The sequence below is a fragment of the Camelus ferus genome, chromosome 3, assembly GCF_009834535.1.
Source record: "Camelus ferus isolate YT-003-E chromosome 3, BCGSAC_Cfer_1.0, whole genome shotgun sequence".
NCBI classification, from domain to species: domain Eukaryota; kingdom Metazoa; phylum Chordata; class Mammalia; order Artiodactyla; family Camelidae; genus Camelus; species Camelus ferus.
Genome location: NC_045698.1, coordinates 7,986,736 through 8,007,550, shown reverse-complemented (window position 1 = coordinate 8,007,550; position 20,815 = coordinate 7,986,736). Strand labels below are relative to the sequence as shown.

The 20,815-nt window shown below is 44.9% G+C and overlaps 1 protein-coding gene across 3 annotated transcripts in view; it reads left to right on the top strand.

The window, feature by feature from the left end:
• The window catches only part of CTNND2 (catenin delta 2), an 886,845-nt gene that overhangs the window by 637,263 nt on the left and 228,767 nt on the right, over window positions 1–20,815 (top strand). The gene's annotated exons all lie outside the window — the stretch shown is intronic.

Here is a 20,815-nt window from a genome sequence, read left to right as displayed (position 1 = left end):
AAAAAGCATTAGGAGGGGTCTGGGTGTTGCAGCAAACATACCAACTGCAGCTTATTTTCCTGGGCTGACGAGTAGCTGATATGTGGGGGGGGGGGTCCCCCTGATTTAAAGGGCAGACGTGTGATTGCCGTGGATGGATGTCAGTAATATTGGAACCACGTCTGCCATCCACGCTGTCTCCTAAATTATCTGGAATGTCACAATGCAGTGAGCTTTAGATAATCTAGGTCGTTTTTAGGCATGAAAACCTGCTCGTGTGTGTGTACTGTAGGTGAGGAGGTGCCGCAGTGTTGCTGACTTTTAAATATTTTTTCAAAAATCCTTTTTTCGTTCTTTCCAGGAACTCCTCCTTAGTTAGGAATATTATGAGCCTCTCATTGATTTGAGGATAATACTAAGAGTCTTTCACGAGTTGTTATGATTTGGGGTTATTTATGCTCCTCCCTCCTGTGTTTCCCCCCGTTTCTTCTCATGCACAGAATAGGCATGAGGTGGGCACCCCACATTCACCCCTGGACAGTCAGACCCAAACAGGGACATGTGTGTGCACGGGGGCACTACAAGGTGGTGCTCAAAGCAATATGTTGTCTAGAGATTAAAAAAAGTACTTACATGTTTTCAGTTGACAAGAAGTGAATATTTTAACATTTTAAACTGTTTAAGTACTTTATTTCATTATAAATTAGTAAATTAAATTTAATAAACATTTACATTAATGTAATAAAATTAAATTTTAAAAATTTAAATAATTTTTAAAATGTTATTTTTTAAATATAAGACTATTCACTTAAATAGTGTGCCTTTTTCAAAACTCAAACTTTATTTTTACACGTGAGAATGACTTACAGTCACATTCCTGTGATGAGTGAGTGGCTGGGGGCCACCACTAATTTATTTTAGGTTTTGGCCTGAAGGCCTCTGTGTATATGAAAAATTGTCCTCAGCTATCAGATACGTAACCAGAGCATTTGAAGATCCGATACAGTAAATGGGTACAGTTTGAAGATAAGAACAATTTCTCTAGGAAATCAGCACTGATTTTATTTTGCTAACTCCCAACAAAAATCTTCCCAATTGCCATCACCCTGTCTCCAATAAAACACTTCTTGGTTTTAAAGAAATGAAATTTCCAGTTCTAGGGGAAAGAAGAGTTTATTGACAGCCTGAGGAGAATCAAATATTAATAACATACAGCTCCTACCTCTAAGGAATCCACAACCCCCTGGACAGGCAGTATGTAAACAGGGCAGTTTAACACCATGTGCTAAGCTCCGTGGAAAAGCAGAGCCCCAGCCTGTGAGAGTGTTTACAAAATGCGTTAAACTCAGCCTTGTGGAGTCAGAGAAACCCTCCTGCTTCCTGCAGTGAAGAGAACACTGAATTTTAAATTAGCAGTTGCCAGAAAAATGTAGCCTGAGTCATACTCCCTTAGACTTGATGGAATAGGGCTTAGGCTTATGGACATCAGTCCTTTGAAGTTTGTGTGTGTTTGGGGAGGGGGCGTGTATGTGATCATGTCCACATGGCTTCAGTAAATGTGTACCATTTACACTAGTTTTCTTCCCCAATAGCATTACCTTTCCTTAGTGACATTAACTAGAACATAGAAATTGACTTCTGTGTATAAAAATATGCATACTGTCCCCCTCCCCCATGATTTTTATTTTATTCAGACTGATTTATAGCATTTCATAGGTTATAAAAAAAAATTCAGACTTGTTCCTGTCTACTACACTTAAAGTGCTTCATAATTTCTGTTTTATTCTTGGCTCTTTCTACCTCATAGAGTTCAAGAGAAGGTGTTATCCATCTTTTCAGCTGATTACTTTTGAATCATTTCTTCTCTTCCCTTCGTCATAAATTGTTCCACAGTTTTTTGAAAAAGAGCCCTTACTAGTTTCTGGATGTCAGCAAATGGTACACCCCTGAGCCAGCATCACGGCTTTGGGGCCAGGCTGCCTGCCTTTGAGCCCCAGCTCTCTCCTGCTTTCTAGCTGTGTGATCTTGGGCAAGTTTCTCTACCTCTCTGAGCCTCAGTCTCCCAGGCTGTCAAATGAATCCAGACCACCGCAGAGAGAATGCACATAGACAGCCAGCCGGGGTAAGTGGGTTAAGAAATGTGGATTATTGTTAGTGTATGTGGAAAATATAAATTAAGGAACTCTCTCCCTAACAGTTAATTGAAAAGCCGATCTCATAGTGTTATAGGCAGGATGTGTATCTGTATTCTGCTTTCCTGGTATTGTTCGTGATTCACATGTTGAAATCTATTATCAGCACGAGTGCACATTGAAAGCCTGCGGTGTGTGGCTTCATGCTGAGCCACTGTTGAAACAGGTAGATTCAACCACTGCCTGGGGGAGGTTAGACTCAAAGAACTTTTATGTGGGCACGTGCCCACATAAAAGAGCACACAGACAGGTTCCCATGCTTAATACATTGACGTCAGGGACTAATGAGTATTTTCATTCCACAGAAATTCATTGATCAGCTCTAAGGTCCAGGCTCTGTTCTTGGCCCAGTGATACAGCAGTGAACAAACTCGACCCAGATGAGTGGTGGGGAGGCGACAGTAAACAGATAAGGCCTAGATCTGTCGTATGTCAGATGGTGATACTGGCCACAAGGAAAACTTAGCACCCTGATGAGGGTAGACAGTGGTGGGCGTGGGGACAGGAATCGACTGCTAGTTCACATCCGACAGTCAGGAAAGTCATCTCTGAGCAACAGCGTTTGAGCGGGCCCCGAAGGCAGTGGGCGAGAGAAGTGTGGAGTTAGTGTCCGAGGCTCAGCTCCCGTGCACAGGACACACGAGGAATGGAGTTAGTGTCCGAGGCTCAGCTCCCGTGCACAGGACACACGAGGAATGGAGTTAGTGTCCGAGGCTCAGCTCCCGTGCACAGGACACACGAGGCAGGGCTGTGCTCGTTTGTGTCCAGGACTGCGGAAACAAAGCACCACACATGGGACGTGGCTTACAACAACTGCAATTGATTCTCCTCAGTTCTAGAGGCCAAGAGTCCCAGATCAAGGTGTCAGCAGGGCCAGGGTCCCTCCGAGACTCTGGTAGGATGACTCCTGGCCTCTTCCTGGCTTCCAGTGTGGACCTCAACCCTTGGTGTCCCTTGGCTAATCGATGCCTCCCTCCGATTTCTCCCTCTGACACCACATACCTTTCTCCCGACATGTCTCTGTCGCTGTCTCTTCCCCTCTTGTAGGACGCCCGCTGTATTGGATGAGGGCCCACCCGAGTGGGCCTGATGATAATTAGATTATATCGGCGAAGATCCTGTTTGCAAGTAAGCTGACTTTCAGAGATACCTGCGGTTAGGATTTCAATGTATCTTTGGGGGGCACAATTCAACCCACAGTAATGACTAACAAGGAGTGTGGCCAGAACCAAGTAGGGAGAGAGGGCTAGAAGGTGAGACCAGAGAGGTGAATGACAGGGATGGGCCGCGTCTGCTGTGCAGGCCAGGGTCCTTGCCTTCAGGGAAGAGAAGTCTGGGGCCTGCTTTTTGGCAGGGTGGTTTGGAAAGGAGCCTGTTTCAAGAAGGAGTACTCAGGGAGATTTTGGAATCTCTTATGTGGCCAAAGGAGAGGGTAGCTGGTGATATGAAGAAACAGGAGAGGCACGAAAGAGACCATCAGTGGATAAATGAAGTGGGCGGGGTTGTCCCAGAAAATGCAGCAACGCGCCCCTCTAAGAAGCAGCCAGAAAAGGAAGGGAGGTCAGCTCAGGCCACCGCTGGTGGTGAGCTGAGTGATGGAGGAAGTGGGATGAAAATGGTGGCTGCTGGATCTGAGGGAAGCGCGGGTAGGTTGTAAGAGGACACAGACGATCTGGAAGGACTCTGATGTAAAGGAGAAGACTGAGAAACAAGAGACTCTCGGGACGTGGGAGAGGGGAGGGGATCTGACTGGAACCTTCCAGGACAACCCCATGGAGAAGCGGCCAGGAGCCCAGAGGCAGATGAGGGAGCGCGAGGAGTCAGAACAGCTGACGTCAGGTGCCAGTTAGGTCCCCGTAAAGAAACGGAAGGAAGGCGGGGACCTGAACCAGCAGAGCTGCTAGACCTTGTTTTATTCTGGAGGGTCAGCACATCATACTCAGAGACTGAAATCGTCTTTGCCAGCTGTTTATTTAACGCAGGTGCACCGCGGGAGCTGTAGTAATTTCACAAGCTAATAGCATAGAGAGTGATGCCTCTTAATGAACCAACAGAGAAGTAACATTGTCCAAGCAAGTGACAGAGCGACCACACTATTGTTCCAGGCAAGGAGAGGTGACAGAAATAAAGTCCAGATGAAGCTGAGGTGGACCTTTTACATGAGTTTGGTTTCTCAGGAAAGCCAGCTTCACCAAAGGGGGATCTTGCTTCCAGCTGCCAACACAAAACCCAAGTCCCTTGTTGCTAAGGCCTGTTGCTAGGGAACAAAGGCCCCGGCGTGGGCGGCAGGCCAGGCTGCTCCCAGGGTTATCACTCCAGGCGGCGCTGCACGGCTGGGACCCCTGCCTCCGGGGAGGGCATTGCCAGGAGAGGAGCAGTGTCCCTTCTCCTCCGGAGGCTGCTGCATGTGTCAACACCACTGCCGGCCCAGGGCAGCCCAGCCATGGCGGGAGCAGGTGTCTCCAGACCTTCAGAGAGCTAGATCCGCAAAGGGTGGGTCTGCCCAGACCGAAACCCTCGGGATATTCGTCACCAACTCTCGGTGTTTATAGCCCAAATGTCCACTTGCTGTATTTGCTTCTTCACATGGTCTTGTCAGTAAGCACCCAGCGTGGCCCCTCGGCACCGGCGCCTCTAAGTGCTTATCAAGGACAACAGACGAGATGATGGCATCTTGACATTAAAATAGCTTCACCTAAGTCATCAACAGATGGGTTTGAGATTGTATCACGCCGGTACACAACAGACCCGGTTCCAAAACGGTCTGTGGTCTTGTCGCTTTTAAATTCCATTGGGGCAGCGGGAGGAAGAGTAGCCAGTGTGACCAGGGCCGGGAGTCCTGATTGGAGGAGGGAGGTGGGTTCTGGGTCTTGGGGAGGAGTTGGCTCTAAGGCTTCTCAGGGAGCACAACCTTTATGGACACGGGAGGAATGTGATATGCGATTCACGCAGAGCTCCATCGAAGCCAGAAGCTAAAACTGAATGAATGAAGAAAATGGCCTGATATATTTATATACATTTTTTGCTTCTGTGAAGGCTTGGTCCTCCACACATGAAAGGGGGTGGAAGAGGCAGACTGGAGAGTTATTAGGCCGGTGCTTCCAGCCGACAGGGCCATGAGTCATCCTCGGCGGAGGAGATAATGAGTAGGCTGTATTGCTAACAGGCTGGGACAGAATTACAGCTAAGGACGGCGGGTCTGACTCCCCTGGGGTATCCATCAGCCCGGCGGCTGCACTCCTGGAGGGGAAGTCAGAGTCTTGGCTTTTTGGAATTTGGAGAAAGGAGCAGAGAAAAAAAAGGATCTAGAGACACCAGACAGTGGTGACTTGGTGGCCTTTTTCACATAAAGGTTACACTGGTGACACTGTCCCTCCCTGCCCCCTACGTCTCTTTCTTTTACGTTCTGCTCTGCCCCTCTCTGCCCCGCTGCCCCCATCTCCTGCTCCCTTTAGCCCTTCCCTCTCCTTTCCTTCATCACCCTGGCCTGTCGTGGTGCCCATGAAGCTTCCAGAGGCCTGTCCTGGCCTTGGTGACTTTCCCCAGGTGCCAAAGAGACCGAGGGCTCCTCTGGCAGAGGCCTCTCCTCCCCAGCGTCAGTGGGGATCAGACATCAGTGTGACCACCTGTGTGACATTAACAAGTAGGTGCTTCCCCCAGTCCCCAGAGGTCACTGAACAGAGACTCCAGCAGATACGGCTCCCCACGAGGAAGCGGGTTGGTCCTTACCAGAACCGAGGTCAAACAGGGCCCAGTTCTTGATGGAAGACTTGTCTGGAAACCTTGGTGGCTGGGTGGCCTTTTCTGTTGAGAAGCTTAACAGGAGAACTGGAAGAGAGAAGGAAGCCATGTGGGGGAAAGAATGGTCCTATGGACCAGAACAGCCCATAGTTTGTAGGTGGCAGTGAAAATGGAGGACTGGCATCACCATCAGCCCAGTTTCCGAGCTGGTGACTTGCCTTGTGCCATCAGAGCACAGGGGAGCGGTAGCAGAGAGGTCAGACCTAATGGCAAGGACCGTGTTCCCTCACGGTTCCTTCCCTTCAGGAAAGATGGACCACGGCAGGAGAGACAAGGCCAGCGGTGTCGGGACGTAGGTATGTTCCTGCAGGACTGTGGGCGTTTCTGGATGAGCAGGATGGGATCTGAAGATGCAGAGTGAGGCCGTCTACGTGGGACAGCAGAGAGCTACAGCCACCTGGCTGCACCGCCTCCCCAGCCACGGCCACCCTGGCGGAGACCAACATCAGAGACAGCCTCGGGACTGCCTCTGTGCGAGGAAACACGTCTTCCCCCTGCCACTGACAGCAGAAGAGAAGGAGCAAGGAGGGAGGAGTAGGGGGGAAGAGCACCGGGGGCTGGAGGTCATGGTCCAGCCTGACCCCGGAGGGTGGGATGTTGGAGGACGGGCAGGGCACTGGGACTGAAGTTATAGAACCGTCAGGAATCCCCCTTTGCAGCTGGAATGAGGCCATCTTAATAACCAAAATTGGCATTGTTAAGCAGTCAGACTGATGTTGTGTTGAAGTGAAGACAGCCTGCAGCGAGAGTCCTGATTAGAACCACCAAGTACAGAAGGTTCTCTTTGCAAGACACCGGTGAGTCAGAGAGCAGTCTGCGAAGCTGGGTCAGGGCTCGGGGACAATGATGTAGCAGGTGTTCTTCTAGTCTTTGAAGTTTCCTTGCCGGGTTACTTTCACTTTATTTCTTCTTTGGACCACGCTCTCCTTCTATTTTAATGAGTTACCTTTTTTATCAGCCCGCTCCCTGAATTGGTGTGTGCTTCTTTCTGATAATTAACAAAAGAAACAGATGACCTGTGTAAATGTCAGTCTGTTACATTTGCATCACAGGTAGAGGACCCCAGTCTATCTTACTGATTTCTCACCAGGCTTTTTTTTTTTTTTCTTGGCACATTTCCTATGTCGTATTTTAGAAAAGAAGACCTCTACCTGAAGAGCGAACCCCTTATTCAGGGACACAGTCCAACTTCACATCCACCCTGAATTTCCTCAGCTGGCATTAAAGATATTTTTTGCCTTTGACTTTTAAGAGAGATGGCAGAAAAAAAACCTGGCTTCTGTCCTTCTGCAAACACTTTGCTTCTTATTGCTGCCGATTCACCACCAGTAGACTTTGTTTGAGTGAGAGACCTCTAAATCATTGAACCAAGAAAGAGGCATCTTGTTTATCTGTCATCCTTTTGATTTTTCCCTTTCCAAACAGTCTCTAGGTTTTCCTGGCACAGAGAACTGGGGACAACATTTTGTCAAATTATGGGTTGAAACAGCACAAGGAGCGTCCACATCACATTAGGCTCACACATGCCTTAGGACGCTCACTTCTCCCTTTTGTGATTTCATTGCAGTTCTGTGCTCTCCTGTATTTCCGTGACCTGTTTCATTAATCCACTCTTAAGTAAATGATCTTGCTCTCATCTCTTTTGAGCCTCTGATCACTTCACCAAGATTGTTGTTCCATTTCACTCTACATCCAGTGTCAGACCTCCTCACTCTGATGGAACTCGCAAATTCATTAATGGCCCTGCGTTCTGCGTGCTGGTGTGTGCCATCCTGGAAGTGCGGAGCACCACCGGAGCCAGATACCACTGGAGGGCAAGAGCCTGTCTGACTTATTTTCGGTGTATGTGGGTTTCTAGCTCGCATTTCAGTTACTCAGAATCAGATTCTTATTGGAAGAAATGTATCTTTATACCCAGACTCTCCTGGAGGTGTTTTTTCACACGTCTTCCTTATTAGGTGCACTTCATTATTACAAGTGTTTTTTAAGTGTTTTGAGGAAAGCTATAGGTGATCATTACATGATGGCTGTTCATGCTCGGTAGCCCCAGTGCACTTTTTAACCAAACCCGTAATGTAAGTGAAAGAAAAAAAATCTCTTTTGTCAAGGGCTCTTCAAAATTCAAATTTCTCTTCTGCATTTACAATCCTTCATTAATTTGCCTCTTGAATAAAAGTAAGACACCGAGTAGGCATTAACTCTTTTGTTATTAGCATTTACTTTTACATATGGAACGATTTCTGCATTTCCTTTGGCTGTCTTCAGTTTCCAAGGATTGTTTGAAGGAAAGAATCTTACAGCTGAGATGTATTTTCCCTGCGAACGGTGGTATATAAGGAGAGCAGGCTCCCCAGGACAGCTCACAAGAGCCTCATTAACCCCAAATGTCCCTGAGCTATAGCAGTGTGTGAAACTGCAGCTGTGGGTGAGTAAGACTGTAATATCCGGTCTCTTTGCGTTTCCGGGGAAGAGGCCAAAAGTATTCCAGGAATGGACCTCCAACACTCTGCTTAGATTGCAGGTTCCCCATGCCTTCCCTGTGGGTTTTGGGGCAGGAGTGGAGCCCATCCCTGCTACAAACCACAGGTGATGGGATCTGCTGTCGGGGGCAAGGGCTCCCGGAAAAGAGAGACACTTGAAAGGGAGTGAGAAAACAGTCACCGTGTCATTTTGGGAAGGGTGTGTAAGTTTTGAGACTCCACTGTGTGGACTGAATGAAGGGAGATTGGGAATGAGGGTTAGAAACTAGATTCTAGGAGGCTGGAAAATAAAAAGATGTGTGAAGTGGGAGGCCCTCTCTGAGTTACCCTTAGATCCCAGTGAATCCTCCCCAGACCTCCCCGATTCCCTGACACCTCCTCCATTTCATTCTGCTTTAACTACTGTCTCTTCTGTTGCCACCACCTCTATGTATAGCATTTAAGCCAGTTTCTCCCCTTCCTGCTCCACTAGTGAAGAAAAGGGTTCTCTTTCTGGGCATCCCCTATTCTTTTACATATAATGCAAATACTCTCAATTTTGATGTTTTATATAGATTTTACCGCCTTCACAGGCGATGGGGAAGCATACCAGGGATAAAATGTTTCCCTCATAAATATCCCCCTTCTATTTTTCTCTTGCACCTCGGTGACACAAATAACGTCACATATGAATGGTAAACTGGTGGCTTGCACATTTGGCAGAACGCTTCCCTCAGATTGTCTCCTAGAGTTCTCCTTTCAAGATGGAGCTGGTCTGGGGACTCCTGGTGAGAAGCAGGGTGGAGCTGAGGAGGTGGGGTGAGAACCGGGTCCCCTGTTTGCGGGCTAAAATTACTCTACCCTGTTCTAAGAGATACTGAAATCAGATCACAAGAGAAAGAACTCTCTATCAACAGAGATGCTGAAATGTCATCAGAGTTCTTTCAGTAAAAGATGTACCTGAATACATGTTTCACGGGATATTTCCTCTTTCTGCTGATAAAAATCCTACAGAGTCACCCCTTTCCCCACCAGAGACACGTCCGGTGATTTCTGTTGGTCGCCTAGAAGGTATCTTTGTTCAGAAACATGCCTGTCAGCTATGGGATGAGAGGCACCATTTCCTTCCTCCCTTGCTGCTGTTGGCTGCACAGAGAGGGTACCTGATGCCCACAGGAGGCAATGATGGTGATTACAAGCAAGCTATCCTTGACTGGTATCATTATACCAATAGCTCGTTCCTGGTTTGGCCTGCCAAGCACTTCTGACACCCTCCATCAGTGTACTTTGCCAACCTGCTGCCATTGCCAGGCAGTGTTGCCCCTTCTAGTGGGAACCACCATGTCCTTGTGTCAACCATCACCCCTGCCATGCATCTGATAGATCTTTCAAAGCCTAGAAATGTCAAAGTGGTGAGAATGCCTCTGTACCACTCCTGATTTAGTGTTTCTGTTTCTTTTATGGATTGGGAAAGCAGCAAGATAAAGCAGATGTCACCTGTTTTACTTATAGCCTCCGCATTTTGTACAGTCCATATCAGACTCCAAAAGAGGCTGATTGATCCAAGAGGTAAAAACCAGGCTCTACCCAGAATTACCCTTCTTCCTAAATATTAAGGCTCTGCTACTGAATCCAACTGCCCAGCTCTCCCTTCTCGCAATTCCTTCTGCAAATGAACTTCTGGAATCTTGCCCCCCGAGCTTGTTTGGCATGTCCAGATAGGTCTAACAAACAGTAACTGCACCATTTAGGTTCAGACTCCTTGTCATGCTCTCTAACTTGCAGAGAAACTTGGCTGTACAAAGCAGGCAACCGTGCCTCGTCTCTAGTGGCTGGTGACTGTTCCCAAGCGCCCCCAGTCTGTCAGTTTCTCACGGGAACACGCAGCACTGTTAACATCAGTCATGTAAACTGGTGTGCAAAGTGGGATGGATACCCAGACTGTAGACTTTGTTAAGATGGTTTGAGGTGGACCTATGAAAACTGAAAGAGATGGAAATGATTCTGTAATACCATCTTGGTGTCCAGAGCATTCTTAGTATGAATCCATACGACTTAGCATCTGTAAAAGAAAGAAACTATCTCAGTGGAATATGACCATCATCCCCTTGATCACCCCAAGGTGATTTGCAACCTTATATTTTATAGAAAATATAATCCAAACAAAGGGTTGCTTCCATTGGGTCTTACCAAGCAAGCAGAAATATCTGAGGCATTTAACAGGGATATAAAGTCTGACACACGAAAAATGTAAAAATTGAACTTGGCACGCCAATATCTGTGTTGTAGGTGGGTGGGGCAGATGTGATGGGTGAACTTGCTCTGAGTAGAATGTTCTCTTCAAAGAGTAATGTCTCCCTTTAGTCTCATCTGTCATTATTAGGCATGTCCAGAGAGCCGTGGACGTGGGACTGTAGAGGTTTGGGGGCAAAAGAACTGGGAAATGTTCACAATGAATATAGGCAAGGATTCAGGTAAAAATTATTACCAGGGTTACTGAGACATCATGAACCAAGGACTAGTAGCTTCCAATGGGTATTAGTGATATCAGAGTTTAAGTAGAACGAGAATTAATCAGAGGTGGTAGTTAGGCAGCCTAATGCTTTTGCCTCTAATCCAAGGCCATGTCCCTCTGAACTGAGTAAAACACATAGTAGATGAGGCTTACCCCAAAGGGCACAATAATCTTTATTACCTCCAACCCCATCATTACCCCTGAAGAGCGGCAGTATGAACAGATGAAGCCAACTTGGATTGATCTGTGACCATGCCCCAAATCGAATAAGACCAAATATCTTTTCAGCTCAAACAATGGATGGTATAGTGATTTGGGGAGCCCTTTCTGAGAGGAACCTTGTATTTCTTAATTTTAGAATTAGTTGAAGATGTCCAAGAGGAAGGTAGGGCACTCTTGCCTGACTTATCATGAAAGGGGATGGTGGATTCTGTGTTTAAGCTGGTGCAAACAGCCATGAAAGGCTAGACAAAAATGGGGCAGCACTGCCTAGGACAGACTAGATTTGGGAGGTGTTTGTATGGTCACTAAAGGAAGAAATGGAAAACCAGTTGTCCAAGGACACTGAATATAGGTTATATATTAGTTTCCTTTGGCTGCTAGAGCAAATTGCTGCATGGAGTGGGGTGGGGTTATTCTTGTGATGTTCCCAGCAGGAGAGTTGAGGCCACATACTGGGGCTTGTTTGATTAGCAGGAGACTGGGAAACCATATTTTCTGGGCTTAATCAATGTAATTTTAGCTGGCCATTATATTGAAGAATTAAAGGTTGTTTGGAAAGAGAATGGAAAGGTAGCTGTTCAAAAACAAAGAGTAATTTTTTATACCCACTGGCCCAGACATGTGCAGACCACAGTGAGTTTAAGCTCCCATAACACACGAGGGAAACGAGTATGGTAAAAATGGTGCCGTAAGCCGGTTGTGATTATATAAACTGAGAGCCCCTTGGGCAACCAAGGTCCAGCATTCTCAAAACTAAAACAAAATAGATTTCCTAGGGAGGTGCTGGCAATATCTGTATTAACAAAGGAGGTGGTAGAGACTGGTCCCCTGGCTCCCAGCACCTCCTCATACAAAAGACTTGTTGGACCAAAGCAGTCAGCTTTTCTAGGTTGACTTTATAGATTAACAGGATCTAAATAGAGTGTTCTCCTCAGGGCTCTGACAGTATCCAATATGATTCAAGTTAATGAGGAAACTCAATGGGCACCAGGGGTTTCAGTGCTACCATTGATCTGGAAAATTCTCCCCCCATCCAATTCCAATTTCAGAGAAAAAGCCAATCTTGATTTGCCTTTACCCAAGAGACGAAGCAGTCTGTTGTAACAGGTCTCACACAAAGAAACATTAATTCCCTTACCCGTGGCCCAGGTTCCTGTGAAGGAACTCACTCTCACTGATGCTAAAAGATACTCTGATATATGACTTTGATGATGTAATGATTATCAGGCCGATAAAAGAGCAGGCGGACAGACTTGAAACACGGGTGGACTCATGACAAGGTGAGACTGGCTTGAAAATTCTGCAGAATTAGAAGGGGTGACTCAACAGGGAATATTTGAAGAATCAGGGATATTTCTCAATTGATGAAGGAGGTTCCCCTGATGCCACCCTGAAATGAAATAGAAACATGATCCTGCATAGAACTCCCTGGGTCCTGGAGAAACCATATTGCATTTCAGGATATTGTCAAGTCCCATTAGAAAAAAGGGGGAAAAAGAAAAAGAAAAAGAAAACGAAAAAGAGGAGAGTAGCTTTTGAAGATGGTCCCAACAGGAGGAATTCCCAAGGTCTTCGGTGGGTAAGAGTGTCAAGCATAACTTTGGATGCCTGAGATCCAAGCTGCTTTACTCAAACAGGGACAAATACCCACAAATACCAATGAAGTTGGAATTTATGGCAAAATCCAGTGGGGCAGCAGAAAGGCAACCTTAAGGTTTTGAACATACTGACTGCCACATTTTGCCATTAGACATTTACTTTGTGAAAGATGATCAGTGGCTGAGTGCTGGACACCAGTAGAGATGTCTTACATCTCCAAAGGACATTTGAGGCCTGAAATTTCCTGTTAAGCCTTGGAGAATGTCAGAAAAAAATGACATAAGAAGGGGTCTGTCCAAAAGCTCTCTGATTAAGTGCGAGGATTTGCACAAGAACCTCAACGTTTGGTTATACCAGAGGAATCCACTAGATACATGAACAGGTTGTCTCAGAACCCGGGTTCCCTGCTTCATTCTTTTGATGCTTCATCCCCTTCTGTAGAGAAATCAAAGGCCCAAACCAGGCCTCCTTACCAGAATAAGTCCAGCAAGCACAGGACTTGCCGACGAGAGCACTTAAACGATGGAGGATGGGGGGTGGGGGGCACTCTTTGGGAAGGCTGCCTCCTTCCAAACTAGCTTTTCAAAAATGTGATATTCAGGACAACAACCAAAATCAAAACTCCAGGTCTTGTCTTCCAGTTGGCCGGGTTGTATTCTTCTGAGTGACCATCTGAAAAGATACTAGTTATAGTGAGTCATTCATCACTCGTGTGGACAGGGTCTACCATCCAGTGTGCAGTCTGCCCCATTAGGAAGATTTTTTTCTGTCTCCCCTCCTTGAAGTTATCTGAGAAAAGAATCATGTAACACAGACAGGTGGGCAGTGGCCAGTGGGTTAGCCATTGAGTCAAGAAATTGGGCAAAGAGCAATGCCCTGTCCTTGGTACTTCTGTATACAGAGCAGATACACAGAGAGCTAGGAGGTTGCCTTGGTCCTACCAGACTTCAATTTGTCCAGGCGATCTAGGCCAGCAGCCAAAGAACAAGCCCTGGAGGTTAGGCAGGAAGGGATCTCTGGGTCCTGACTATGGAGACAGTGACTTGGGCGTTGGAAACGAATGGACAGGCAGCCCTGTGCTTCCCACACGTGGGCTCATGGAAGCAGTGAGGCCTGGAGGGAGAGCACCTGGTGACCAAGCCATAGGTGGACACTAGATTGAGTCTCCCTGTGTATGGGCTTCCTATGGCTGCTGTAATAAATTACCTCAAACTCTGTGCCTTAATACAACATAAATATATTGTCTCACAGCTCTGGAGCTCAGAAGGCCACCGTTGGTCTCCCTGGGCTTAAAGCCAGGGCTGTGATTCTCTCTGGAGGCTCTAGGGGACAATCTTTTTTCTTACCTTTTCGAGTTTCTAGGGGCTTCCCACATGCCTTGGTTCATGGCCCCTTCAATCTTCAAAACCAGTGGTGGCTGAGTGAGTCTTTCTCATGCTGCCATCTTTGGGATTCTGCCCTTCTGTCTCCCTCCTCCACATGGAAAAGGGCTTCATGAAGACATCGGACCCACCCAGAAAACCCAGGATAGACTCTTTATTGTAAAGTCAGCCAATCAGCAGCCTTAACTGCATCTGCATCGTGAATTCCCCTTTGCCCTGTAATGTACATGCTTACAGGTGTCAGGGGTTAGGAGACAGGTGTCTCTGGGGTGGGCTGGGGGCATGATTCTGTCCACACAACCTGATAGAGCAAGGAAGCCCTGGGAAGCCACACCTCTGACTGAAGGAGGCCACGTGACCTCCTGCTCCTGGAGCTCTCCGCCTGCAGATAAGGTTCTGGATTCTTCCCGCTGACAAAGCATTCTCCCTGGGCTCGTTTGGCCTTACCATGTCAGTCTGTTCCATCTTGACGGCCCAAGGTCTTGAAAGCAAGAGCGTTGATCAGATGTCGGGCCAGTTCCCATTCTTGTCATGAAAATTCCCTTTGGAAAACTTTAAAGTAAATTATTATTTCTTTAATTTTGTCATTCACATTTGCCAGTTCTCCTACCCTGTAAACATGGGTATCCGTATTAATAAGTATCTCACAGTTTTTCATATTATCTCTCAGAGTTTCCAAAGCTAACATTTCCCCCTTCTTGCTAGCCTTCCAGGCTCTAGATTTAATTTTTCTGCAATAACCACCCTAAGAAATGAATCAATAGATGATAATTTGCTTTGCAATGTAGATTTTTCCATTTTAGTGTCTTAAACCCTGAAGAGTGACAGCAGAATGAGAAAATTTTGAATTATGAATAATCTTCCTTATTGTTTTGACTTTTCTTGGTCTCTTTACCATTTAGCCCAAGTTCATCTAATGGAAATTGGATATTTAACCATGGGCCTGAGTACTACACTATTTCGCATGCTTTTATATATTTTTTGCATTAAAGAAAACAAGATGTCTGCATATCTATAATTAGCTAATATATTCAGCATCGGCTCCTATAAACAAGATGCAGGTGTATGTAGGGCAGAAGTGTTTTATACATAATGTCGGCTTTTAACTTGTGGGTAAAAGTACTCTCACTTCATGAAATGAAAAGATAAAGTTATAAGAGAAACAATTTTTTAATGTGCATAGCCTTTGCTGGACCAGTGTTGTTGTGTTCACGGTGGTATCACGTTCTGAAGTTCTGAGATCTCTTCTTAGGCACCAGAAGTCTTTGTCTGTAAGTACCAACTTGCTTGGCATCTGACATTTCTCCTGAAGGATGGATTATGAAAATTGGCTTTATTTCAAAGTTTCAAAGTTCATCCTCAAAACTATGTATGTGTATGTAAGACTGAAACAGTATGCTGCACACCAGAAATTGACACAGTATTGTAAGCTGACTATACTTCAATTAAAAAAAGGGTGCAAAAAATATAATAATATGGATTTCCTGCTGTGTGCCAGGTAGTCCTCTCAGCCCTGGGGATTCAGTATTCAGTAAACCAGGTAAGACCTCTGCTCTCATGGCCTGAAATCCCTCTGGGTGGGAGTAGGGCAGAAAATCAAACATACATATGAAATATATCAGGTGGTAAATGGGAGCGAAGGAGAAATCCAGAGAAGGGTTGTGGTCTGGAAGAAGAAGGGACGGGATGTGGGGTGAATGTGCTATTTTGGGTGGTTTATCAGGTCAAGTGGATTCTGACTACTGTACATGCAGAATTTTAAAACAAAACAAAATTCTTGCCTAAGCCCCTGCTTCATTATTAGTGCTCCAAATCTACCAGCCTGTTAAAAATCGAGGACAACCATCTCTTTCCTTCTAGTCTGGGGGAAAATGATATATGCAATAACACACACGTTTGTAAATTCTTAAAGAATTTAAAACGCAAACCAAGGCTTTTATGTATCCAGTAACTTTTAAATGTAGAATTAGATAAGGAAAATTTTTTTCACCTGGCATTTTATATGTTGAAGGTTTTTAAAAACAGTATTGATAAACTATGCAGAGAGCTAAAGTCTGAAAAAAGAGCAAAATCAGAGCATTTTGTTATTTATAATTAGGGTTCCAGTCGTTTAATCTGACACACTCCAGGGCTAAAGATCTTTAAACTGAAATTATTCATGTAAAGAAATAACCATCTTTTCAATCTCTGTGGCTATTTATTGGAAGGTAAAATATCTATTTCGGCAGGTCCTTGGAACCCACAAGCAGTGGGGTGTAAAAGCAAGAAAAAATGGATGCTACAAAATTTAAATTGGAATAAAATAATGGAAGGAGCTGAATGAATCCCACTGTGGCAAAGAAAAGGAAAGGAGATATTTCTGAATTGCCGCCCCTTTTAGATACATCCCTACAGGCAGACCTCAGAGATACTGCAGGTTCAGTTCCAGACCGCCGCAGTAAATCGTGCCTCGAAGTAAAGCAAGTCACACAATCGTTTTTGGTTTCCCAGTGTGTATAAAAGTTATGTTTACACTATACTATAGTCTATTAAGTGTGCCATAGCATTATACCTAAAAAAAATGTACATACCTTAATTAAAAAAAGACTATTGCTAAAAAATGCTAACCATCATGTGAGCCTTCAGCTAGTCATAATCTTGTTTTAACAGTAACATCAGAGATCGCTGATCACAAGTCGCCATTACAAATATAGTAATAATAAAAAAGTTTGAAATATTGTGAGAATTACCGAAATGTGGTGCAGACATAGAATGGGCAAATGCTGTTGGAAAAATGGCACTGAGAAACTTGATTGACACAGGGTTGCCGTAAACCTTCAATTTGTAAAAAAAAAAAAAAAAAAAAAGAGCAAGGTCTGTAAATCACAGTAAAGCAAAGTACAATAAGGGAGGTATGTTTATACATACATGCTTATTTGCACTTATATTTACTGTATATTATTATATGTGTGTAAAATGATAGTACGTATGCATATAAAATTATAGACGTGGGTGTGATTTAGCACTACTAACTTACTAAAAGTACTAGGACAATTGTGGTGCTATCAGAATTTTTGCAATAACCATCCACAGGATGCCTAGAATAATGTCTCTTTCTTCATTAAGGCTAACACACGGGTTTAGGATGCACCGCATTGCACTTGATGGGATTTCTTAGTACATAATTTTTTAAATTTCAGAGGTCACAGATGCAGCCAACAAGTGTGTTTTCTTATTATGCCAAGATCCAAGTGTCATATAAATGTTCTGCTTGGGCTGATGGACCAAATGAAGAGTGTATAACATTTCATCAGCTGAGCAGTATCATGGAATAACTCATTTTTCCAGTTGCCATGTTGCAAACGGATTTCCCTGGTAACAGCTTTCTTTGTGTTCAAGAGAAACATGTGAGGAGGTGAAGCTGACATGTTCCAGTTTGTGGATTCTCAAAAGAGCTGGTCACAGTGGCTGAACCCGACAGACATCAGTGGGGAGCCCCAGGAGCTCTGAGTGATAGAACTTAGGGCTTTGCCTTTTGCTCAGCTTCTGGGATCCCCTGCAGCCTCCACTTTGACTTGGGGGGCAGAGCTAAGTGGAGAAATACCAAATGGGTGTCTCCAGTTACCTTGCTGGGCTCAGAGCACAGAGTTATCAAAACAAGAAAATCAAAGTTAATTTAAATAAATGACTGAGAGGTATGGGAAACCCCACCTGCATGTGATACTCTTTATAAATTCCAAGAAGCCAGAAAAATGATTGGAAAATGTTTCCAGTCTAGGATATACTTCTGCATGACATACACTGCACGACACACACTACACACAGGTGCTGTCTGTCTGGTTAATTCTCTTGCCTGATTGTCACAACTTCCTATATCATTCCTCTGCTCAAAAAAGCAGGGGTGGGTCTCCACATGCTAGCACCTCAGATCTTCCTTGTTCATGTGGTTTTCTGTTCCATCCCCAGCCTGGTCTCTTGGTGGCATCCACAGCTGTCCCTGTGTCCCACCTGTGGAAGGTGCTCTGTGCCAGCAGGTGCCCCTCTCCATGCGCCTCCCATCGTCTCCAGCTTCCCACTGCTGATCCCTCTTGAGAGCCATCCTCCACGTGAGCTGCAGGAATTGGGCACTGTTGGCCAAAGAAGCTTTCTGAAAGCACCATTCCCTTACATTCTGTGCCTTGTCTTTAAAATCCCACAAATCTTATATAGTACTCCATAAAGTGTCCAAGTCTGATTATATAATAATAATAATAATAATAATAATAATAATAATAATAATAATAATAATAATAATAATAATCCCCCCAGTCTTCAGGTAAATATAAGGGCCAAGAAGATGAACCGCCATGATACCTCCTTTTTCCCCCAACTCACCATCCATGTCCCCTACTTTAAAAAGCACAGACTTCCCCAAACATTTTAGAATTTAACCATGTTCTACACTGTATGGTTCACCAGTTTTAAACATCTTAAAGTCAATTCTGCTGTCGTTTCTTCCAGAAGTAGTTCCCTCACTCCCCAAGGAGGCTGGTTTCATGCCCTTCCTGTGGGCTTCAGAAAACCTTGTTTGTTCCTCTATGTTTTTCTTTTATTAATCCATGGGATCCTTAAGAATCACAGAACAGTGCCTAGGAAACGTCAGTTGAACTGAGCAAAACTAAAATTCTTTTCTCAGCAAATGTTTAGTGCAGTAAATATTGCCTATTACTCTCACAAAGGAGCGTGTGAGCAGATATATCTTCAGAACATGTTGGTAACTTCATCGCCTAAAATAGAAAAAGAAAAAAGACGTATGCATGTCGACTGAAATAAAATGTACAACGTAAAAGTTGAGAGTTATGTTTTATTCGGCAGGCTTTCTGAGGACTCAGCCTGGGATGGCAGCCTCTCAGATCACTCTGAGGGGCTGCTCTGAAGAGGTAGGGGAGGAGCCAGGATGTACAGGAGTTTTTACAACAAAGACCAGGTAGTCAGAACATTAAAAGGTTACTGTTAATTAAAGAAAACCAGACATCTCAACTTAAAGGATTTAGCGCTTTTCTAAGTATGGGAAGGTGCAAAGGTCTGGGCTCGTGAAATGACTCCTTCGATCTGCGCCTAGCTGACTAGGGCCAGTGTCCCGTTCTTTCGCATCCTGAGCTCCCCCAGGCGGCACCGCTGAGGGTGACAGCAGAGGCCAGCTGCCTCCTTGTCTGCATCCTGAGTTCCCTCCGTTCACTGTTGGGGGCGGCGGTAGCAGCTGATGACTTGATGGCCGCAGCATCCTTTGCTTACTGATACGGCTGGCAGTATTTTTCATTCACATGCATAATAAGAAAACAATTAAGCAAATTTTACATTCCATCCAATTTTTATGGGTATTAACAGAAGTCTTACCTGACATAGTTTAAATGTTTTAAAATTTAGACATTTAACTTAAATAAAATGAATGCATAGAAAAGTTTTCTCTCCACATCTGTCAACTCCTTTGGGTGGAATATATTAGGTTTTCTTTAATATTCATTATTTGTTATAACCATAGGCTACCTAAGATACAAAACAATTTCTCTATTATTGCTATGTCTGTATTTAGCATAATTTTATATTTTAGAAGGATGTTATTTTCCATTTGGCAGTAATAAAAGAATTGCAATTTTTAAAATGTGTGTTTTCACACTGCCAATGAAACAGAAATTTAAATGAGAGGCTGTGTCTTTCATAAACACTGTGCCATCTGTCAGTCAACCAAAAACTACTACGGTGATGATTATCAACACGCTTGTTTCTTAAAAATAAAAGGCCAAAACCCTTAGTCACTAGTGATTCCTTTCTTTCCATCAGACCCCATATTTTCCATCCTGCCTGCAAAACAGATGTGGAATTTGACTATTTCTTAGCACTTGCGTTCCCATCAGTCCGATCAAAAGCTACCAGGTTGCTCACACCGGGACAATCTGGGCAGCCCCTAACTGGCATCCGTCATCTACCTTTGGGCCCCTACATTCTGTTCCCCATGGGACATGTACAGCCATCTTTAAAACAGCGTGTTAGGTCAACTCTCATTCCCATCTTCGGAGTAAACCCAATGCCCTCATCGAAGCCAAAAGCCCCTAGGAGCAGGACTGCACCATCCTGTCGTCACCCCATCTCATCTCCCCTTCACTGTGCCCCAGCCACGCTGGCCTCCTTGCCCCTCTTCGGGCCCCTCCATCACTCCCTCATGTGCCTGGTCTCTGCTCAGATGTTCCCTGATCATGGTTTCCTGACCAGCCCCATGCAGCACCTTCCTGAATGTTCTATCCTCTTTTCCTAACTTCTCATTTCTTCTCTGTGGTTCTTATCACCAGGGAAGATCTGGATATTGAGGGGCTTAACACTGGTACAATTTGATGAATCCTCTTTAAGGATCAAAATTATAGCTAGAAAATTGCTCGGTCCTCCTTCAGGTAAAGCTGCCTCTCTTCTTCTCTGTTGAAATGATTGTATTAGCTTCTTTGCTGATTTCTTTACCTAATTTCTGTAAGGGAAGGGCTTGGTCCATCTCCCCCACCTCTGAGCCCAGCACCTGAACAGACTGGGCACCATAACCATCAGCCACGTGGGGGACTGTCTAATCTGTGCAACAGTGAAAGCTTCGGGGGTGAAATTTGTGGATTTCCTACATGCACGTTCTGAGATGTTTTAATACTTTTCAAATAGTTATACATC